This window comes from Rhopalosiphum maidis, chromosome 2 (genome assembly GCF_003676215.2).
Source record: "Rhopalosiphum maidis isolate BTI-1 chromosome 2, ASM367621v3, whole genome shotgun sequence".
Taxonomy (NCBI): Eukaryota; Metazoa; Arthropoda; class Insecta; order Hemiptera; family Aphididae; genus Rhopalosiphum; species Rhopalosiphum maidis.
The window spans coordinates 22249973-22275200 of NC_040878.1; the positions used below are offsets into that span (position 1 = coordinate 22249973).

At 24.3% G+C, this 25228-nt stretch overlaps 1 protein-coding gene across 3 annotated transcripts in view; it reads left to right on the plus strand.

The window, feature by feature from the left end:
- LOC113552216 (leucine-rich repeat-containing protein 24-like) overlaps positions 1 to 25228 on the plus strand; it is a 155517-nt gene that overhangs the window by 33502 nt on the left and 96787 nt on the right. For all 3 annotated transcript variants that reach the window (XM_026954971.1, XM_026954970.1, XM_026954972.1), the window contains one exon: positions 4225 to 4317. The gene's annotated coding sequence lies outside the window, so the exon portion shown is untranslated. The remainder of the gene's footprint in view (positions 1 to 4224; positions 4318 to 25228) is intronic.

The window sequence follows — 25228 nt, forward strand, 5'->3', positions numbered from 1 at the left end:
TAATTCATCACAGAGTGGTCGTTTTATTATAATAGATGGTATTGGTATATTATGCTTCGCATTTCAAAAAAATATTTTTTTTTTTTACAAAACTTCAAATTATAACAAAACTATTTTCACTATCATATTTATTTATTATTATTATTAATTTTTTTTTTTTTGACTGACTGACGTACGTTTCAAATTTAATATTGAAACAGTAGTTAATTAATTATAAACTTATCAAAATTTACACGTTAAATGAACAGAGAAACGCACAAAACAATATGTTACAAAATAAATACATTTACCACGAGGAAATGGATAATTCGTAATAAAAAAAATCGTTCTATATTAGTGTATTGGGTATATAATGTGTTAAATCGACGGTGTGATATGCTCAAATATACGGAGAACGGTAAACGATATCATTTTTTATACGTTTTTTGGTGTGCGAGTCATACAATGTATACATATTATATGATGCGGACGGATTCTATACAAATATAAAACTAAATAATAAATTGCATGAAATAAAATAGGCGGAGACATGCTCATTTATTATTATTATTATTATAATTATTATTATTACTATAAGTATTATATTATTTCTTATTTATCAATATTGATCATGTTGTCATGTAATCAAAATATTTAAATTTGATATTTTAACGTATTATTGATGTTGCAAAATTCTACAGTTTAGCGTCCTTCTACGCGTATTATATTCTACAAGTTGCAAATATTATTATACAGTATACTTTTATTATTATTATTCAATTATAAACAATTATTCAACTGTCACGACATTTTATATCATCTGATTTTTGTTTGTACGTTTTATTCTAAAAAGTATGTACCCCTTTCTATAGATAAGGTCAATAACATTTTAACAATACACATTTAGCGAAAACTCTTTGTTTAAATCATTCCCAAAATACAAAATACGATTTTACATGAACTAGGTGAAAGAAGAAAATATTATAAAAATAAATCATTCATAATAATACCGTTGCCAATAACTAAAACTTTACTTTTAATATTTTTATAGTGCTGAATATAAGATTTATTACAATCTATCTTTAGCTATTTTGTTTATTTACCGTCTCAAAACTTTTATAATAGTTATATTTTTGTATAGTATATTTTTATAATATTGTAATAATGTTGTGCTCTAAAATATATTTTGTATAAAAGCTTAAACAATAAATAAAAATAACAAAAATTACGAGTATACACAAGAAACACAAAAATAATAAATCTTGAGAAAAATAGTTTAATTAATTACAAAGTAGGTATTATGTTTCAATATTTATGATAATTATTTTTATTTTTTCTATTAAAAAGAAAATTCTCAAGTACTAAATCATTCTGCCTGTGTTAACTAGAGACTTTTATTCGAATTTTTATTTAGCCAAAGTTCATTGAAGCATATTATATTAAGTTTTAAATATAAGAAATTATCATAAATCTCCTGTAATATTACATGTTTATATTATATTTTTGTGGTTATAATTTTGTTTTCAAAAGTTACTACCAGTTATTAATTACCTTTAAATACCTTGGATTACCTTACATACCATTAAGATACCTTGTTATACTCACCAAAGTATATACATAAAGATATGAATTAGATATATAACCCCCACACTTTTGTGATAAAAAGCACGAAACTTTTACTACCTAGGTACCTAAGTTTTTGATTAATACATATTTCACGCAGATTCAATAAACAACTTGTTATTAATGCGTTGACGTGTTAGGACTTAGAAGCTTATGGTTGATGTTGTATATAAACAGAATAATAACTATTTACATAACACACCCAAAGTAAATGCAGTACATTTTTCCAGAAACTTGTACAATTTGAACACAGACATAAAGATATAATGTATTGTAGTATGAATTGTTATCATTATGAACTATTAATAGTATAAATATTAACGATGAAAAATCTCTATAGTGTATTTAATTAGTTGATTCTCGAGACAATTTGTTTATTTTTTTACAAGAACTACTACTATTTTACCGTATATACCACTTAGATAATAGATATAATAATTAATTGTACAAGTAATACAATTTTCAGATTAGGTATACCTATATATTTATATTTCATAAACACTTTGTTTATGTGGTGTTTTACTTTTCAAAAAATTCAATATTTTTTTATTATTATTTGTTGATTGCGCATACTGATGTATACTCGTACTTGATAAATGGATGAAAAACTATTTTACGATTTTCAAGAGACCACAATTAAATGTAATTCATTTAACAGAATGTATGAGGTATTTTATGTAATTTTTATCTATTAATAAGAAAAAATGTTTATTAAAATAAATTAAGAACAAAAGAGTCTTATACTTTTATTAGATAAAATCATTCTATCACCGGAAACGTTTTTTAAAAGCAATATTGTTTCATCATATTATATTTCCAAATTTACAATGTACTTGTATCTAATAATGTAACAGTTTCTTAAGGTAACGTGAATAAATCAAGACAATTGTTGTCCTTATCCGACTTTTGTATAACCTATAAGGTATCTAAATATTATCAAAATTCCATTGTTTTGATATTTAGTGAAACCAGTGGTGATACGTTCACAATAAAGTTTCCTCTTTTTGTATTATTAACTTTTCCTGTGAACACTTTAACGGTCTAAAGTGCTTGTAAAGTATCACATATTACTCTTTTAAAGAAAGGAATTTGAAATTTGATTCTAATCTATGAAGAGGTAATTTTCTCAATAGTTTCTTTAGGTATTAGAAAAAAACTAACGACATATGTAGAAACTTTGTAAGTATATAAGCGGAAACTATATAGTAATGTTTTTGGAACCCAATTATTTGTTATTGCTTTTAATACAATACCAATACTCTGAGCGTCGAAATGGATAAAGCGAGACAAGTGTCGTGAATCGTAATTCTTTATGATATTTTATATTATATACGATTGTAATATTGATTTTTTTTTTTTTTTTTTTTTAATACAGTAAAAATTATAAATCCAAGACAAGAAATAAAAATAGATTTTGATATTGATCTTAAAATAATATTATAAAATTAATAATTGATACTAATTAAACAACATTCAATCATGTTTTTAGACATTTAATTTTAAAATTGGTCTGGTTTAACTATTCGAAAAAATATTAATAATTGATATAATATTACAGTACCTCTGTAATTTTAATTAATATATTTCTTTTCATATAAAGCCGTTCTAACTTTTAACCATTATTAAATAAAGATTAAATAAAAGAAACCTTTAACAATGCTTTACATCTATAAGCACTTTGCTGATTTGATATTTCCCGATTTTCCATTTATATATTTATGAAATAAATACTAAACGTTACAGAAATGCATGTTGGGTAAAATATTTTAATAACAAAGTATTGTATAATAAAATGGAAATAAAAAACGAATTGTACCAGAATTTGAATGCCCAAATCTTATTTTAAGAATTTACAATGATAACATTTGTGACATTTTGTTCTCAGATGAAAAAGCTTTTATTTTTAAAATAATTCACTTAATTTAAAACAAATAGTGCTTTAGTTAATACATTTTGTATTGCCATTGAACTACATAGCAAAAATACGTTAAAATATATATCTAAATATTTATATGTATACCTAACATGCATAAGCACTTAAAATCTACAAAACAGTGTAAACAATGCTTTAATTAGAATAATTGGCTATCGATTATGATCAATAATCATATCTTTACTATAATAAATTGAATATCACAAAACTCATTATTCTAGCACTATAAATTTCGATTTTTTTTTTTATATTAGATAAAACTTTGTTATACTACTCAATTTGAATTAAATAAATTGTATTAAATGTACATTTAATATTTTCATACTTTATTTAAGAATTTTAAAAATTTTGAACTTTGAAAATGCAATTACATAAATTTAATGTATCAGAAAAAAAAAACATTAAAAATTAAATACAATGTATAATACATACTTTTAATTATTTGAGATGTGACAATAGGCCTTATTGATTTTCACTATTATGGCTCTCTTATTTAAAAATAATTAGAATATTATCTTATTTAAAATTAGATTATCATCATTTATATTTTTTAATACAATATATATTTAAGAAAATATTATATGCCTGCAATGATATTTCAATTTGTTTAAATTATATTATAACATGTTGTATACAGTATCTAATGAATTTAAAGTAACGTGTATTGATATTTAATTTAATAATTTCAGATACAAATATTGAATATATCTACATTTTGCTACCAAAAATCTGATCGACTTCAGAGAAAACCGAAATCATTTATTAAGTATACAACCATGTAGGTAAGGCAAAGAACATTTAAGTATTTAAAATATTCTAATAAGTTTAAATATTTTTGAAAGTATGTATAATTTGATTTTATTCATAATTAAGATAAAAAAAAATATGATACAATATGACTAATATGAGAGAATATCTTTTACTGTAAACAATGTTTACATAACTAATTAAGATACTAATAAAATTAATATTATACAGTGGCAGATTTTATACTTAAAACTACTTAACGAAGAGCAGTGCATACGTATTTGTGACTTGTGTGCTAAAATTGTTCAGTATTTTTCAACAATTAAATTTTATATTTATGAGTATTTAATTTAAAAAAAAAAATAAGAAAAACATTTGTACTTAATAATATTATATTGCGTATAATGTAAATTTACAAATCGTTTTTTAATTTAAAATTAATTATAACAAATATAATATTTTTTTATTAATGATTTGTATTCATTCTGGATTTTAATGTTTTATTATTATTCAGTATAAACCTATAGTGATATTATTGATAATAATACACGAAAATGTATAAATAAGCAATTAATGTAAGTAACATTCATAGGTATTTTAGTTTTATAAATTCAAAGTACAATAATAGAATAACACTCATGCGCAGGCGTTTCTATTGTGAAACTTCTTCTCAATGTTTTCTTTTTCATCGCCAATTACTATATTTCATTCATTTATTTATTGAACCCACTTGTATAGATTGTATATTTTCATTAAATAAAGAAATTAAAAATAATATGATAATAATAATAATAATAATAATTCGATTAGCTTCTATGCGATTGTTTTAAAAGTATGTGATAAAAAGAAAAATCTTTTTATTTTTTTATGTAATAAAATATTTAATTTGTAGGCTCATTTGATACATAAATAATTCGTAAATACTAGTACAATTATTCTTGAAATCAAAATCAGTGGTGTACTCACAGGGGGGGTCATGGGGTTTTAACCCCCCCTCATTGGTTATATTTTATTTTTAACTATTTCATATGCGTATCACAATATAATATTTTTTTTACCAACAATATCACGATTATTGATTAAGTGATTAAATTAATATAATAAATAAAAATAAGATTAATAATTAATTATTAATTTTACTGATTATAATATAGTAGTTAATACTTCATTAGCTACCAGTACCACGATTGTCAACAGACATTTTAATTTAATAATTTGGTTTTATTGTGTATTGTGAATTAAATGATTTTGTTACACTTTCTATTTTAGATTCTGAACTGAGTGATGAATGTATTGATTCTACAAAGATGTGTGTTTTTTTTTTTTTTGTGTCGGTCATCACGTTTTGTAGTAGTAATAATGCTTTGATTTTTGACTTCAGCCTATCTTTAAAAAGGAAAATACTAATAAACCAAGTATAATTGATCTTTTGGATGATGACAGATAACCTACCTATCATAATATAATAAATATGAAACTTTAATGAACTAATTCTAATATAATTTAATAATATTTAGAATAAAACAGAAAAAGCAAAATAGGTTGATGCTAATACCCATTATTGAATGTGTCGTCCTATGTGGTAGACAAGGAATTGCCTTACGTGGCCATAGAGACTCTGGTTCTATTTTTTTTTGAAAGTCAGTATTTTAAGAAGATAACCTAAACTATTAGAAACTTTATATTACAATGTGATGCTAATTAATATATATTTTTTTAAATAGTACAAAATGTGTAATTATTATGACTACGGGGGGTGTGGGAGGCAGAGCCCCCACTTTTGTATTCTAGTAAATTTTCAGAGATCTCCCCCATTGAAAATTCCTGAGAACGCCACTGAATCATAAACAGCAATTATAAGTATGAACATTTTATTTTCGTATATTTTTAAATTATCATTTATCATCACTTATACGCTTATAAAATATGTTAAATATATTAAAACCACTAGAATTGCCTTTTGCCTTATACTCTATAGTAGCTCTGCAAGTTCCTATAAAATACATTAAACCCTTTATTAAATTCGATTGTAGTATTCAATTATTTGAATTATTGGTCAAGACCTTTCGATTACCGTGGAGTACGTTATATAGTAACATCATTGTCAAGTTCATTGTACAAAATCCCAAGGGTGGTTGAACTAACGAAATGGTTCTTAACCATCGCTTTGTTGATTATAATATGATTGTATTCTTCCCCTTCTTCTCGTCATAAAATGTCGGTTACATCAAGTAAATAAAAGATTTTAATAATAAAGTATAAATCATAGTTTTTTTTTTTTTTGTAAGAACATTTCACTTAAAATGTCTGTGTATATAATACGGGGAAGCAAAAAGTCTAAATTTGTAAACAAAATAACAACTAAAATAGTGTTAATTAATATTATAATCTAAATAAAAAAATTATTTATAGGTAATAAATAAATACCTGTAGATTATTTCAATAAATTGTATATTAAGTCACTATTTATAACTAATAACTATTAACTATTATTTGATACACATATTTAAAGAATAGACTTGTATTAAATTATATTATACCTATTTATAATATAATATACTTTTGTCTTATAAAATTTCAATGGATTGGATTTTATTTTGATTAAATGTTCAAAACGATGATTGATTACCAACATATACAAAGGATCCAATTGTTTTTATAGTATGGCGGATTATGTTATTTTAAAAATTAAAATGAAAATTAAGTTGATGGTATAGTTTGTTTAAATATATTACGTTTATTAGCTGACATAAAATTAAAAATTAATATTTTATTTATTATACTAGGATTATTATTTATTAATATGTATTATACAACGACTTTATGTTTTATTTTTTATTTTAATGTAATGACATTTGATGGATTAACTTCTGTTGACTTCCGACACTTATACACATATTTTATAAGAATCAATCGTTCCGTCTTTTTCTAAAAAATTATAATATTATTTGATTTTTAATATGTAAATGAATCAAAGTAGCATCTTGTCAGTTTCATATTGTTAAATAAGTTTAAACAAATCTTCAGTTTAGAATATACATTGGCAGTGAAACTACGCTAACGTATAAACTGTGTGTAGTGTAAAATTACAAATGCAATCGGTTTAAATCCAGAATTTTAATTCGAGGCTACTATAAACTTATATATATATATATATTATAATTGCAATAATTCTAAGCAAGTGTTTACTATTTGATAATTTAACCTTTTAGTTATAGTTTGCTATTTATACTCGCGAAATAATTTTCATAGGAAGTATAACAATAATAATATAAGGCATAGTAATTAAATTCTAATTAAACTACTATATAGTAATTAGTTCAAAACTCATTTAGTTATATTCGACTATTATAAAACGAATCGATACCGTTTTAGTTTTACTTCCCTAACACTATATTTACAATAACTGTACGTCTTAATAAAATAATAAGAAGTATGACGTACAAGAAAAAACAAATTTTAAAAGGCATAATTCAAACGGAGCTGCTTATTATAGACACGTTACAATATACTGATCACGTGATGATTTTATTACTTATACCACGATGACCTATAATTATATCGTGATAGTAATTTAAAGACAATAATATAATAATGTTCGTAAACATTGGCATTTCGTGTGAATGAAACATTATTTTACCCTTTTGTATTTTCTACCATTAAAAAAAAAAAAAACGCCGTTCGTCGTTAAATGATCGACGCCAATCGAACGGCCACATTATTAATAAAATACAAAATATAATATTGTTAAAATAGAAATGTACAATAAGATGTTATATAAATAATATTATTAAAATTTATATTATTACCGCCGTTACAACTAAAAGGCTGTACAGTGAGTCAATTAATTTCACCAAAATTCAAATCGATTATTCTTAGTACATACATACACGTTTCGATAGCAGAGTACGAGATATTAACATATATTATGAAAAACTAATAAATACAAAATATCGTATTCGAGATTTTGAATAGTTATTTCTATTCACACCATTTTTCAATACATCAGTATTGGTATTAAAGCTACTACGTCCTATTATTATAATAATTAATATTGTAATAAATGTATTATTTTTATATAAAATTAAAAAATTTAATAACGTGATTACGACGGATTGGACGTTTAAGTTATTATTAATTCCTATCCTAGATAAAATTATGAGTAGTTATTATATTTTTTATATAAAATTATTATTGTCATTCGAGTGTCGACGTCAATGGAGGTGCCGAAGAAATGGTCGAATACATAAATTCTCATTTTGGTACAAATTACAAAAACCATTTCCGGCTACCCCCGGTAGTGCAAATTATGTATTATCTTTATTTTGGTGCAAATTACTAGCTTCCGAACAAAGTAAATGTTGCTTTGCCAGAATACATTTTAACATTCTAAACATTGTTTCAAAACTATAGAATCACTGCCGATATCTCATATGCGAAAATCTAATGCAAACTAATGTGCGATGCCATATTATTAAGTATTGTATTGGGTATATTACAATACTACAGAAGGTATTTGATTAATGGTCCCAAAACACTGTTACCCAAATTATAATTCAAGGTTATATTTCATGGTATATTTCTTGTTATTTATACCAGTAAAATGGAAGTCTTGCCTTGCCTGCAGGAGGATACACTAATCCGCAGCCCGTCGAACCGGTGTGAAATACGAGTTCATTTTACGGGTGCAAATAATATTATTGTTCGAGAGAGAGAGAGAGAGAGAGAATCAGGGTGCATTGAATTAACTATCGAATCATGGTTTTGACTTTGGTACAATCAATATACAGTGGTTGTGGGAATATCGTATAGGATGAAAAATATATTTGATATCACATTTTGTAGAATTAAGAATAACCTCAGAGAGCAATATAAACCTCAGAATAGATTTATACTATTTTTAGATTCTGAGTGGAACGAAGAATATATTGATTTTATAGTAATGTGTGATTTTTAATTTATTTTTATTTCTGAAGACAATTTGCTCAAAATGTTTCAGATTATCATATTTTAGGAAAGTTTTTGGTAACGAATCGTATCGTAATTGAAAATGTTAAGAAGTTAAAATTAAAAATTCTGTTTTTAAATTATCGGAAAAAATGTAGTATTATAATAAAAATAATTGCTTTGGAACCTTGATTACCAAAAAGTTAGACCTTCGCTCAGAATCGTACAATATCTAACACACACATGATTATTGTACAAGGCATCGATCGCACCGGACGGCGTGCACTATGTCGATAAATGAATACCTACCAACCTACCAAGATTTTGTAAATTATGAAATGATGTATTATTTTCTCCTAATAATACTTCTACTAGCCTGAGTGTAGCAAACATAAAGAACATTTTATGGCGTAATTTTTTTTAAACTTTGTGAGCCACGGTTATAATTAGGACCAGGGACTTGCTGCGATGGCATTGTCTATATTACTGAGTAGAACTATAGCAAAATTCAATACCAAACAAAAAATAACAATAATAATTAAATTACTATTTTTATTTTATTCTAAAGCAAATCAATCGAACCTAACGTAGCACCGAAATAACCAGTATATAACTGCCCGCTATAGATAATAAGACAGATTTTAAGGAATATCGTGCGCGTTTCGCGATAAAACAAATTACCCTAGGTGTATTACAAAGCACGTGAGTGTTCGGGGTACGAATTCAAATCGCAAAGCAACCAATCCACGAAGTGTATGATAATATCATAATATATTGTTTATTTGTCCACGAGTACATTATACTTTACTGCAGGGGCACAGTGCAGATATCAATTTAGATTCTGTTGCATCGTTGTTTGCATTATAGAAGCGGAACTATTTTATGCGATATAAATACATTATATTATTTACATTTTTTTTTTTCAAATGTGAGATAAGATAATATTATATTCCTAGCTCGTAAGCTACTTCGACTTTTTTTTTTTTTTTTTGAACACGACATATGTAATAAATTAATAACCTGTATGTCTAAACAGATGAGTGATTAATCAAACCACTGTCTCGTGCTCTAGTAACGAATTTATTCATATTCTGATCAATAGCATCACATTTTTCAAATAAAAATTAAAAATACTAGTCCTTTTCATCCTATAAATTATTGATTAGACAGTAGTTTTGGAAAATTTGATATTTAAATTTATTTTTGTCTTCCTACTAATGATGGTTAACTATAATATGCTTAATGATAATAGGATTCAAAGTTATTGGGTAATTCAACATTTTATATCGTAGTTTCTTAAAATTGTATAGTACTATAAGTTTAAAAGAACACCTATTATATACTTTTATAAAACCATTTTTAAGGACCACACAATCTTTAGTGTGTTTATTTTAATAACTCAGAAGCTACTCATTTAAATTTTGATTAAGATAAGTAAAATATATAAATCATCTGTTTAATAATGTACAGTAAAAAAGGTTGGTTCTCGTATTTGAAAGAAAAAAAGGTGTTTGTATCGCCGCGGGATAATATAAAAATCTAAATAATTTAAAATATTATGTTCCTTATGCATTTTATTTAAAAACTAAATAAATCAAAATTTGGATAAAAAAAAAAAAAAAAAAAAAAAAAAACAAAAAAATAGAAAATGATGGTTCGCATACTTATAGCGAATCACTCTGTGAAATAAATGCAGAACGATTAATGTGACAATATAATATTGATTTTCCGTAGTCAGTGCGATAATAAGTGTTTTTGTATTAAACACGTTATTATATTACACGATATTATAATATAATATCATCGACTATAATATCATTCGATAAAATGCCTGTTATTTATCAAGTCTTCGGCCTGGACGATTGCCAATATTATATTATCACACGCGCGGCCCTTTGTACAGCCGTACCATTTACTGCAGCAGACCAACCGCGGCGCAGTAATATCACGATGTCGTTATATACACATTTATTGCATGACGTATAGCTGTAGTGTATGGTTTATATGCGTTTGACTTACCGCAGTTACCGAGAGCATCTTTTCTCGTCACATCGTCGGAAATTTATATTAATAATAATTAATATGCGCGTTTTACAGTGTACCACACCACTATATATGTACTACCCACGGCAATAATTGCCTACTCTATAATATAATATAATGGTATTATGTTCGGCGCTTCAAGTGGCGGCGCGGTATCTCGGCACACTGATGGGAAATGTTCGGCCCGGACGTGGAGATTCCGTCCTATTTCCCTTCCGCCGCGAACACGACTACTCGTGTTTCTTTACACTCGCGTTTGCCGCAGTTGAATCGTATTCAGTCGGTCTTTATATCGTTTATCTAGTACAATAGCATTATGTATCACGATGTGCTGGGTAAAAAACCGGGCGATTTATACCGTAACGATTACGGATAGTAGATATCAATAATTATAGTATATTTTATAAAAAACAACATTCGATAGGTATGCACATAATAATATTTATGTTTGAGTTGCTACATACGTATTTTATGGTGTAATTAGGATTGAGTTATTTTTTTTTTTATACCGAAGCTTATGAATCTGACTACAAAATATCAATGTACTAGCAGGTATCTAATCGATTTGGTTAAAAAAAAAAAAAAACGTTTTAAAGTATTCCCTTCCAATTAAATACGAATTTGCAATTAAGTACTCAGTGACGAATTTCGACACGTGATAAAAATGCGCACAGCCTGCTGCCATTTCGGGTTATCCGCTTTTGTGATGGTGTTTTGTTCGCCAAAGACCACTATAAAATGTTTCTACAGAATGAATTAGTTTTTACATAATTTCAAAAGTTAATATCCAGGTAATACATTTAAGCTTTAATGTTTTTCTTACAACGTTATATTGAAATATTAGTATTAAACAGTAATAATATTTGATTTTTTTTTTTTTTACTTCTAGAGAAAATAAAATTTATAAAATGTTAATGTTTTTGAAATTTAATATAATTCTTAAACATGAGATTAAATCAAACGACTTATTAAATTCCAGAAACGGATATTACAATATCTGAACAAAGTTCGAATTGTGTGATATTTAAATTTGTTCGCTGCAGTATAATACTCGTATAGTTCATACCAATATAGTATTGTTGTTGCGAGTGTCGACTATGTACATAGTAAATTAAACTTTTAATGTAAGTTTTGCATCTATTTTAATAATTGCATTATTAAAAAAGTATATCGATCTTTATTCTATGGTTTTAAAATATACATGTTTCACACATGTTTCACACATTTTTTTTATTATTTGATTTTAAAAACCTTAATCGCATAAATATTGCAATAATATATTTACTGACATATGAATTCGGGACTTCTTTTGTTATCTTAAAAATATTTCTAATTAAAACATACCAATCACTGTCAGATTTTCACATGCATATCAATTATTTATTGTTTATTGTTTAAAAATAAATACAATAATAATATCCAAATAAAACTTTAAAACGTATACATAAACATAATATAATATATACTCGTGACACAAATGCCAATACTGCAATACTTTATTTTTTATTGCACTAATTCATTTGTTATTATTTAATTTTTTTTTTTTTTATCTGATCAGTCTGTCCTTTGGTGGTTTTCCTTTGATCTTAAACGGTCGGCTGGAATGATTGTAAATGGCATGTGAGATGTTGTACGATGATTTTTGTGTGTGCTTAATTTGGCGTAAAACCTTTCACCAAAATTCGTTTTCATGTCGGGATGCTAGTCATTGTACAGTGAATAATGTTTGTATAGTATAATACTATATACACACGTGTACACAATTCAGTGGCACAGTACAGAATTTTGGAATATCAGTAACACGACTTAGAAATATTGATTCAAAAGCTCGTAATGGTCGCATGTTCGAATATTTGATTTGGCCTTACATTTAAATGTCAAAGAACCAAAATATTAAGTTGATTATTATTGATCCGTTGACTACTATAATGGAGTTACTATTGAGAAATTCGGTAAAAGGTATGTATATCATCGTATAATACATTAAACAATGTTTATTAAACACACATAGTATTATTACTCTGTATCTCTACCATGTGTTCATATCGACTTTAGGCCCGTGTAAGCTTTTTATCTTATAACAATAATCATATGCAAATACCTAATTGGCTTTTGTTTGAATTGTAGCCAATTTGTTATCAAAATTTAATCTGAGTTTTCCCTGCCGACTAAGGGTATTCAGCTAACAAACTAACAGGGTATGTTAGTTTGAATAATTTTTGTTTACTTTAATTGACAATATTTTATTTTATTTATAAGATTAACTTCGTGCAATATCGCATTGCTTCTTAACAGTTTTTTCATTACAATAATATTAATATAAGACAGGATTAAATCTATAACTAATGGAAAACTTAAGAAAATAATTTTTTACTGCACCTAAAACATTTGCACATGTAAAAACGTTTGATGCTCTTAACCTGCAAACGAATAACGTGATCTACATCTAAAATTATTACAATTTGACTCAATAAATCTCCCCCTATTTTTTTAATGTTTAAGTAATTTATCTTGTCAAGTTTTATAATACATATTGAAGCTAGTTATAATTAACTAATTAATAGTTATTGTTTCCCGTGAGTGTACAAGCTTTATAAATAATTATGTTATATATATTTTTAAATTAAGTAAATAATAACCAATTAATATTGTTAATATTATTTTCATTAAATGTATAACATTTAATTACATCATTTTTTTTTTTTTTTTTTTATATATTATTTTCAAATTTGTTTATTATTTTTATCAAATATTGTGAAAATTAGATGTTCCTAGTTAGAAATACGTTTTAACTTTTACTACATTTATCATTTGGCGATCATCACCATATTCGATTTCTTAGGCTTAACTCTGGTATACATATTATTATTGAACTTAAAAATGAAATACTTACACAGGAAATTAATACTTGATTTATATACTTCACGTTTACTGTAAAATTATGACTTATATAAAAATTATTCCTGATTGCTAACCCCACAAAATATATTTTTGGGACGTATAATAATACTACTAATTTCCTGTATCCCGCAGGACGTATCGATACGTGTTTGCATTTATTTTTTTCATTGTCAATAATGATTATGTCAAAGGACATTGAATCTGTAATATATATATTATATGGTAATTTTATTCGCTGTATTGAAAAACAGAAAAACAATTAAATCGTATAAAACCATTTAAATTGGTACATCGAATTGAATATTAAATATAATTCATCACAACAAATTAAATATATTATTTAATATTATAATAACTAAAATCCAGAATTCCATACTCTTACAAACTTAAAAATACTATAAAATCACGCTTTAAAAAAATCTAAAAATATACTACTTATTAGCTATTAGGCTCTAAAAATAAAAAAAATATGTAAATAAATATTTATATCCATCAGCAAGTGTATGTAATAAATTAAAAGTACTTATATTAAAACAGCAAGTTGCTGAAATCCATAACAAATTACGTATCATACGATCCAAAAGCATCGTAAGACTATGTATAATGTATATATTATATTTATCTATCAATGGTATTAACTCAATACGTTTTTTTTTCGAAAAAATCTCACCCGATTTAAACAGTTAATTTCATGTCTAATCAATAATGTGTTCAAAAAGTATTCTGGTATATTGCATAAATAAGTTAGGTATTGATTAAAATATATATTGATCTTACTATGTATCTATTATTATATTATACAATTAATACTAAATAAATTATATATTAAATTTTATCACGCTAATATTATAATATATTTTGTTAATATTCTATAAATATAATATATTAAACAAAAATAAATGATTATTTAGCCAGTATAAGGAAAAATAAATCCGTGTAGCGGTTTATTTTAATTACTTTTTAAACCTATAGATACCTAATTGTAATTTATTACGCTGTTATGCATATATTTTTTTAAATATATCAACCATAAAAGTGGCATACATTTACTCTTCATTTCAATATATTATATAGTAATTGCCGCGTTTTAAATGCTGATACATTCTTTTACAGCCTTTGATCTACTACAACACTGCTAATAGAATACCTGGTGTTTAATTTTATTCATACACTTTTAAAAGCAACTTTTTTTACCTAACAAAAACAATCGTAAAATTTAAATCTTTTAATGATACAATTCTATATAATATTATACCTACCGTATAATTTTTCATGTACAAATTTTGTATTTTCATTTTAAATTCTATGGTAATATATTTTATATTATCTATAATATGTAAAAGTTAAAACTAATATAATTTATTTATTTTATTTAGTATTTTTTCTTTGGTTTTAAAACATAAGATTAAATGACGTGGGTCCATATGAAATTTTATCAAAAAACTTTCGTTTAAACTGCATTTTGACTAATGTATTTTGTTCAATTATTTTTAGTACGAAAAGAATGATTCTCCAATATTCTTCAAAATTAACAATTCAGTATACATGATGCCTATAATCCTATTTTTACTTACTAATTTATATTAAAAATTTAAAAACCAACTCGACGTTACACTCAAACAAAAAGCGATAAATATTCTTATTAAAAATAAAAATAAAATATCAATGCTGTTTATTTTTTTATTTTATATTTTATATTTTAACATTTTAATAAAACTGATACAACATTTACCAAATCTATATTTTAATTAAATATAATATTATTGAAAGTAAAAATTAGGTAAGAATTTATCCAGTTTAAAACACCAATACATATGTATATAAAAATATCAATGCTAGTATTTTTATCAAGTAATTGGATCATGATCAATGTTCATATATTTTATAGTACTTTTATTCATACTATGTATATAATATTTAGTGGTTTTGTTTAAAATTTCTTAATTATATACCTATTTTGTAGATTCAATAAACTTGTTTATCATTAAATTCATTTGTAAGTTTGTTAAACATGTAAAGTTTTTTTTAAATATTTTACATTACCGTGCAGCACATCAGCGCTTGCAGAAGGACAACAACAATTTTCTTTCACTCTGGTTATTTATAAAAATCTCGCGAATACGAGCTTTTTACAAATGAAAAATTACCTAAACAATTTTGACGAAACATAATACAATACACTGTGTTTACACAAACAAGCCTTATATGCTTAACAATACGTCATATTATATTAGGCATATAAATATAATTTTTTAAGATTCCATACTTGTATAATTATTATTTATGACCATATTGTACTATTATAAAAAAAAAATTGCCATTAACATGAAGTACATTAAAATATTACATTTTTTAGAGTAAATAAGCTATAGGTAATGTTAATTTAAAATATAACGACTACCGTTGAACCTAACATACATTTAATATAATTTCCACTTTACTTTCTACTTTCATAATGATATTCAAAAATTGTTTTAAAAAAAATGTATAAACGTAAATTTAAAAGTCTGTTTTTTTATGGATAACATTTAATAACAATTTGTAGGTATCATACACCGTATGTTCGTAACCTATTATAAAAAAAATCATATTAAAATCACATATTATATTTTAATACTTATGTACCTATTTCAAAAATAAATATTAGTTTTTTCTTTTTTTAAAAATTCCTCACATGTCATAATATAATTAATTTATTCATATTTGATGATTAGTAAATATAATTTAAGCTAAAAATAACAATAATTATTATTTATACTTGTCTTAAAAATTGATGGTAATTATACGATTTAAATTTCGTTCAGCAGGATTTCTAATTATTGTTTTCCATAAAGGTTAAGTATTTCATGCTCCAACTAACACTCATAGTTGTTGGTGTTAATTATTGTCAGAAACTATCATTGTGTGCAATAAATTACCTACTTTAATTACAAGTGTAATAAAATTATGGAGGTTAATCTAAAGGTTTCATATCATGACAGAAAGCAATGAAGTAGAAACATATTTTAGAGACGACAGTATATTATATTAGAAAACGTTACTTACTACATTCCCAGAATCTTAATAGTATTGTAAATTACATAAGAAAATTATTCTGAAACACTTAAATGCAAATTTAAATTTAAATAAATTACGATTCGTAATGACGTAATTAAATAAAAGTAAGACACCCATAGTTTTACAAAGGGAAATATTAAAATTTTAAAACTAGTGGTATTTGTTTTCTATAAATTTTTATCAGTAAGAAGAATCATAACTATCGTCAACTTTATTTTTATGAAGAAATCAGTATTGTTTATTTTTATATTTCAATTTAAATTAATTTTACACCTGGTTATACCTGGTATAGTATTTGAAGAGATAAATTATTAAAAATCAACTTACATAAAAAGAAGTAATACAAAAATACAATATACGAGAATAACAATTTATAAAATGTATTTTACATTTGTGGAAAAGCGTTGAAATATAAAATGATATTTATTATGACTCAGATTATCATACTATAATTACTATACATTATAATTTATAATAGTTACATTTTAAATTAATTTTACATTGATTTGTATTAAACAGGCTATATTATATTCAATGAAAAATAATAGTAATAATAATTAATAATACTTAATTGTGATTGATTTACTTTTAATGTGATATAAAAGAAGTGATCCAATAAAAATTAATAGAAGTTTCACTTATGGAAAATTTGATACCTATAAGCTACATATTATAATATTTACAAATTGTTTTAGCAATCATTTTAGATAAATTTTAATATACATAAAAATTATTATTTTTATTTTTATTCATAAATAATTTTCAATTTTTAATTCTAACACAAATTAAATATGAAAAAATTGATTTTTTACAAATATTAATTTACGTAACTAATTTTCAACTACAAAAAATATTTATTGTTCTAAATAATGATAATTTCAACTCTTAGCAGGTATAATTTCTTATATTTTACTGTATAACTCAAATTTATATTTGTTATACAATTCTGTGGATAGATTTTCGAACATATGCATTATTCCAAAGCGCTAATAACAATTATTTATTAATTGAAAATTAAATTATTTTTTGTACTTATAACCCTTTTTTTATTTTTTTTTCTATAGTTTTTCTATAACAGCAAACAAAATATATAGAAAGTATTGAACAAATAAGAAAATTTAAGCTGACGTGGTTTTTAAAATGCGATGATTTATCTCTTTTTTCAAATTAGTAATTACGCTATATAGTATTTTTAATTATAATAGTTATACATTACTTTCCTGCATCGAGATGGGAAAAGTAAGAAGAGTTCTGAATTATCCCATTCTCAAACTCTGCAGACTACTTCTGAGTTTTTAATTTCAAATAAAGTAGGTTAGTAGAATTTATTTTATAAACATTTAAAATTATTAGAAAGAGAGTTATATCAGTTATGTGGCTTACATAAGTGTATGTTTATATATTTGAAGTCAATAATAAATTATTATGAGGCTTATGATAAAAGATTTGTGAGAAAATATACTGGCTTTGTTATTAATTAATAATATTCATGAAAAACTTTAAAAATCATATTGAAAATAAACATAATTCAGCCTATTTAGCAAACGGTGTAACTCCAAAAAATTCATAATTCATGTTTTCATGTCATTCAATAGAAAAAAAAAATGCGCGTCGATTGGTATTAAAATAATAATATTTTAGTGTGTTCTCTTCCATGAAATCGGTGATAATTAATACACATTAGTCGTAACTCCAATGTACAAAAAAAAATAATATCAACAGTAACCGGCGTATCTCCATAATATTATCGGTTTTACTTTTATATTATATCTCACTGTACCGGACATTATTTAGTTCCTTTCTAATGTTGAACTTTTATGCTATTTATAACATTTATTTTATATTGCACTTTAATATTTTATACCGTGATGATTAATAGTAATACTGCTCATCAATATTGATTAATATTCTTTATAATTTGTTGTTGTTATTTGGATTAAGAAGTTGTAAAACTTCTAATAAATACAAAGTCAAAATAAATCAAGTATTAATATAATTTATAATCTTTTAGAAATAAATTAACTTATATTGCTCTCAAAATTATTTTTGAAAACAATAAAATAAAATTAGTCTTAACTATAAAAACAGAGATTTTAGTAGAAACAGACGTAAGTCCAAAAAATAAAATTGGTCGTATCTCTAAAAATGTAATTATTATTTAAGAAACAGACATAAGTCCACAAAAAATGTTATTCATTACATAAATTTAATTCTATTACTTCTAAAATATCAACTACTAATGCAGTAATACTAAAAAATAATTGTTTACTTAAAATTAGTTAACAGGAATTAATTAAACGTTTTTTTCTTCTACTGTAAAATTTGGTGTTTTGGAGTTAAGCCGTTTGCTAAATAGGCTGACGAATTATACAAAACTGCAAATCATTTCAAGAAAAAAATAAGTTATAATAATTATTTTTCAGTAAATATTTTTTAACAAATTGATTATCTTGATCAAATGAAATATTTAAAATAAAAACAAAACGTAAAATATTTATTTAATCGCTAGCACGTTGCTTGAATACATTTTGGTAATGTCTTTTTTTCCAAAATGAAATGATATATCAAATACCAAAGCTTAGTTATATATGAATAGTTTCCACTTGGACACACTAACCGGCATTTACGTATTCAAATTTCAAATTTATATATTATAGTAATTTAACAGTTAGATTAATTTCGATCAACGGATTAACATCAAAGATCATTGAAATTCTATTGTACGTCTATGAAATTAATTGAACAAGAAATAAATTAATATTGATAAATTTCTATATTATTTACTTTTTTAAAATTGTATTCAATCATTTAAATTTATTTGTAAATAAAGTGTTCATAATATAATATAATATACGAAAATAAATTTTCACGACTATAGCAAAGGTTTTAAAACTAGTCAAATATTTATTAACATTTATTTTATTTTTTATTTTAATATTTATTTACTATAGACTATGTAACATTTTAAACGGCTCAAATCCATCTACGGGTAGTGAGTATAATATTGTTGCTGGATTGTTCCAGATTGGATAACCACGAAAATGTGGTTAACTTCTTTAGATAATAGTGTATAATAGTGAATCAAAGCTTGTAAAAAAACCCTGCTAGCCTACTTTGATGGGGAAAAAATTGAAACGCTAAAGCCACATTTGACATGTTCAACGGAATTCGATTTTGACCAAATTGTGTTGAGCACGAAATTACTTGAATGATTGATTATATTTTTTTTCTTTTTAATCTAATATCAACGGCAAAAAGTTTCACGTTACAAAATAATTGCTTATAGTTGGCTCAGAAAGGAAATGGACATAATTCAGACAGATATATTTGAAATTTTATGTTTTAATTAAGCATTTCAACTGTCATCTGTCTATATTATAAGTTACAACTTATGACTAAAATGTATTATTAAATAAAAGAATACATATTATTAATAATATGGACAGTTTAATTAAAACTCTATTGTTCTTACTTTTGTTGTAAAATTTATTAAAAACATGCAAATTAGCCATCAAACACATTTTAATTTTATTTACAGGTATTTAATTTCAATATTTACTATACGTAGGTATTTCCATGTATAATTAATTAAAATTAAAATTAAATGAAAAACTACAGTAATTTTTCAAATTATTAAAATTGTAATATTGTATTTTTCATTTCAATAATTCAATAATTAACTATCTACAGTAATTTAAATAAAATATATCAACAATTATTTCATCTTAGTTTTACATCAAACAATTATTACACATTATTATCGTAGCCAAAGCGTAATCATACCAATGATGTTAGACACCTAATAAAAATAATAGCTTAAGTATACTGGATACTAAAATAATTTTAAAATATTTTCTATTATAATTTAGGCACTTCCTGATCAAGGTTGTCTATAATTAGATATATTGTAGAATTATCGAAATATGATTGTTTTTTAACGGTGTATTATTATTTAAAATTGTTATCTTCGATTTTCCTTTATGAAATTATTTTTTTTGATACGTAATAAGCATATTTGAATTGTACTCGTGTGACTCCTACACAAATACTAAACACTTAACAGGGTTCGATTTTATTCTCGGTAATAAACGAATAAATACTTTTAGGTTCCTAAAATAGAGTAATTCTACAAAAAAATGTTTTCCCTCCCTTTTTTATTTGTGCAACATTAACGTAATAAATATATTTTTATAAAATCCATACAATTAACACTACAAATTAAAATTATGTTATTGTTTAGTTTAAAATGTTCCATTGACTATTAATATAGTGAGTTATTTCTTTATGTAATAATACAAAATATATTTTTAGCATTTTTTTTATTACGTAAACTTTACAATACTATGTTTTTAAATAACCTACACGTCAATGTCTTTTCGAAAAGAAAATTGTTCTGTTTACTATGCATATTATATTATTGAACAATAAACACGAATAAAATCTTTGTGAAACACCATGACTAAACTGCATATTTAGTGATTATCTCATGATCCTGTTTATTCTTTATAATATTTATACAATAATATGAATATATTGTTTGTCGTGTGTAAAACAAAGTTGAGATGTTCTAAACTTTTTTACTTTGCAAACACCGAGGCATGTCTCCCAGCCGATATATCTTAATATTATTTTCAAATATTATACTAAGCGTTATGTAAACAAAAAAACACAACGAATCCAATTTACTATTATCCGATCAATGTATAAAGACGTATGTAGGTACTTATTTTGTGCGTGTGTTTATATAAAATGTGAAATACACGTGATAAACTATTAACTATACACACTGTGTATAGCTTATGTGTATGTAGATTGTAAGTATTTTATATATATATAAAAAAAAATAATAAAAATTATTTTGTCTTTTATACAATCATAAAAAATTGTACCTAAGTGTAAATAATGGCAATTAAAATTTAATTTATTAAACATTATACGAGTATAAATGTAGATTAATAAATTTTTATAACACGAAAGATACAATTTATAAAACAACTATTTGAATGCATACCTACTATTCATAAAGATTATAATTATTCGAAAAGGTTATTTTTAAATTATTACGATCGTATTATTATGACCAAACAATAACCTTTTTGGCTTTTTCTATCTTTTGTTTTCATTGTAAATAATATCATCCAGACTAATTGTACCTGTTTAGGACCCAAATTATTATAGTATTTATTAATCGAATATAATTAATTTTTGCTTAAAATTATCATAATATTATAAAAATATTTAAATTTAGTGTGTATTTATCGTTTTTCGATATAATTATTAAAAGCGGGGAATCTTCAGATAGATACAACCATACCTACCGGTATAAATCAGGCTAAAACAAAAATTTATAAAATATCGTATTTTTTGTCATCGAGATAGCTTTAACCAGACTGCTGACGGTGTCTCGCAATAATAATATAGGTCTAAGGTAAGTGTCGGATCTAATTTTTTGCTTCTTTCTGCATTATGCGCACGGAATGTACCTATACGTCTATACGTATTGGTATTTTACATGCTTTGTATAGTCTTATACACTTTATAATAACATAATAGTAGCGCGTGACTTAAAAAAATAAACCACAACGTTCATTAAACGAATTTCAAAGTAGAGAGCACGCATTTTTTCATAGCTCACGGCTATACATTACGTACTTATAAACGTATATGACTATTATACACACATACATTCACACATATATATATATATATATATAAATAGCTGACTCGTGTGTTTCTACGTGTCTTATATATATATATATTTGACGTCTACGCACACGCACAACCAGCAGTCATAATATCTTGACAAAGGTACTGCAGGCGGTGGTCGCGTCACCGAGACGTGTATTATAGTAGTGTACACGTTCTGGTGGAATAATCGAATTAAGTCGAACTTTTTCGGCATTAGTGGACGGAGAATACAATTTGATATATATATATATATATATATATATACCCACACCAACGCGAAACACTGACGACAAATTGGATTACTCGCACCCGTGGACTTTGGTGTACTCCTATATGATATAAGACATCTGATGACGGTGACACGACTGTGCGTCGCATCGCGTTGAATTTCGAACAATAATAAAGCATAGATACTATAGAGAATATATTTTTGTGTGGGATCGACGGCTTTATGTGTACATTATGTATAAAGGGCGTGTCTGAAGTATGCAATACATATATTCTAATATTATGTCGGCGTGAAATATTGTCATATGCCTGGAGGAGTCATTGTAAAACAACACTATTGAGAATAATATTTTTACTATTTTTTTTATTTCATTTTTTTGTTACCATTTTATAAGTTTTTACTTTTTTGATAGACAGCATACATAATTAATTTCACGTTTCTAAGTAGATTTTTTTGAATATTTCAATAAACACAAATTGAATTTTGAACGAATAGATAATTAAGTATTTTTTTTTAATAAATCGAAATTCTCAGAAAACATATTTAACCTAAGAATTACTATTACTAAATTATGAAAAGAAAAAGTATGACTACAAATTAGGTAGGTATGTAAAATAAAATAATATTTTCAATAACGTTAATAGTTATCGAGAAAATAGTTATTGGTTTTATAAGAATCGCCTATATCATATCTATATATACATATCATTTTTATTCGTTCATCATTCGCAAGTACTACAGTTCTCAGTACTTAATTATACGTATCTAGGCGTAGTATAGGTTGTCGTTTAATATACACTCTTCGTGGAACAAATGTTCGGTTTGTGTGTTTTTATTCCACTTTACCGTTGTACTGAAAACGCAACGGAGAACACACTATTACGTTATGGACATTTCACAAGATTTTTTTCTATGTACGTATATACACAAATACATTAATGTTGTAAAATGATCGTTTTGTGTTTATGAAGAGTGAACTTATTTTTTAACGAAACCTTTTTAAAGATAAGTTTTACATTTATTCTAATGGTTTTTGTTGTTCTATTACTTAAAATTAGCTTGGTATTAAATATTATATTTCTAGACAATTTAATAATGCCATCTGAAATAGTTAATGAATAATAAATTAAAATTAAGAATCATACATTTTAACAAAATGTGAAATAAACTAAATTAAATAAAAAATTATCACACTATAATATTTAATCCAATTATTGTGGGATAAGGTTTATGAATAATTAATAAGTCAATATAAATTTTATACTATTCAAATTAATATCAATAATAATTAGTATAATATATGAAATAAAAAATAATTTTAATCTAATATTTAATAGGTTAAATTATAGTTTTAATTTTTGCAGTTATAAGTTTTTAGGACAGCATGAAAAAAATCTAAGTAAATTACAACTAAATTGCGTGATGTTTGGATCATAATTTTATTTTTCTAATCTACTGCCTACAAAATAAGTCTAATAAGATTATTTAATTAACTATAAAGTTCTCACGAAGATATCACAAACACATTTCTCGAAAAGTTCCCAATAACTTTGATGCTGATAACGTAGTTTGATGAAATATATTCTACTTGGTAATTGTAAAATTTTCATAAAACAATTGTTAATAGAATTAAATTGCATTTAAATAGTAAAATTAATCTAAATATTTTAATGACTACAAACTTGAAAATTAAGTAGTATAATATCTTTTGTATTATAATCTCTAAATCGTAGATTTAAAATAAAATATTTTATTATTGTTATTTAAAAAAATGTATTATTATATTAGTCTATTTAATATTATATACAAGACTAATAATAATTCAATGAAATTGTGTTCGATCAGACAATAAAATTGAAAGATGAAACTATAATAGTACTGATATATTATTGCTAACATTCTTGCAATTATATTGCCTAATTTGATCGCCGTCATACAGAGATTCAAATATGAGAAATATTTATTATTATTTATTAACATCAAATCACATTGTGTTTATATAATTTTAACTACATAACTTGTATAGTTGAAATTTTAAATATAGTATATATATAAATATAAAAGTATAATCATTTTGTTTA